The sequence below is a fragment of the Pteropus medius genome, unplaced genomic scaffold (assembly GCF_902729225.1).
Source record: "Pteropus medius unplaced genomic scaffold, Ma_sr-lr_union100, whole genome shotgun sequence".
In the NCBI taxonomy this organism is placed as follows: Eukaryota; Metazoa; Chordata; class Mammalia; order Chiroptera; family Pteropodidae; genus Pteropus; species Pteropus medius.
This window is the reverse complement of record NW_024356248.1, coordinates 3836069-3836980: the sequence shown is the minus strand read 5'-3', so window position 1 is coordinate 3836980 and position 912 is coordinate 3836069. Positions and strand designations below refer to the sequence as shown.

General features: G+C 45.2%; 1 long non-coding RNA gene across 1 annotated transcript in view; it reads right to left on the bottom strand.

Moving 5' to 3' along the window:
* LOC120600777 (uncharacterized) overlaps window positions 1-142 on the bottom strand; it is a 4360-nt gene extending 4218 nt beyond the window's left edge. Inside the window, exon 1 of the long non-coding RNA XR_005652282.1 lies at window positions 4-142. This is a non-coding gene — a long non-coding RNA (uncharacterized LOC120600777). The remainder of the gene's footprint in view (window positions 1-3) is intronic.
* Between the last annotated feature and the right edge of the window lie 770 nt (window positions 143-912).

Sequence of the window (912 nt, the reverse complement as noted above, 5' to 3'; positions counted from 1 at the left end):
CACTCTTAGCATCGTATTTCGGCTGAGCTCCTGGATCCTGTTCTCCAGTAAATGAGGTTTCTTGTCCTCCACCCCAACTCCCCGTCTCCCACCATCTGCCCATGGTCCAGAGTGCATTCTCTCCTCACCCTCTACCACTCCCGTTCCATCTCCCAGCTGGCCATTTGATTCCTTCAGAGGCTCATCTCTCAAAATTCTCCATTGTGGTGACCTTGACCAACAGCCTTACAGAGGTACTTTGAGGTTCTCAGTTCGCAAAGCGCCTCTGGGTTTCCTCCGTAACTCCTGCGAAGCCGTCCCTCAGCCCTTCTAGTCAGTCTTCCCTTACCCCACTGAGTTCTCTTTCTGGTGGAAGTTGAGTTTACTCACAGAGATGTATTTAGAATTGTTTAACAGGGCTTTGTTAATGTTTCTAAGTCTTTCTTTCCCCCCAGTGGTTTGTTTTGCTTCACTGTCACATTATGACTTCTCAAAGCAGAGGCTGTTCTAAGTTTTGGATCAAATCAACAGGAAATATTTGAACAACTACTGTTATCCAAAATTATTTGAACAACTACAGTTGTTCAAAAGTATTTAAATAATTACAGTTGTTCAAAGTATTGAAACAACTGCTTTCATGATAGTGTAAGAAGACATGGCTTCGGCCATTGAGGATATTGAAATTTTGTTGAGAGACAAAATTGCTTCCATGAAACAAGAGTGAATTTGGGCGGTGCCCGCTCTGCAATCGGAATCCATCAGTCATCTGGGAAGGCTTCAGAGGGAGGAGGCACAGGGCTGGGCCTTGAAGAATGAGGAAGATGGGCTTAGTGGAGGAGATGGAGAAGTGCGTCAGCCCGAAGTGGGAATTAATCTCAATCAACATTTATTTACTAGGCAAAAGGTGCACTGGAGAGTCAGACACCTGGTAGA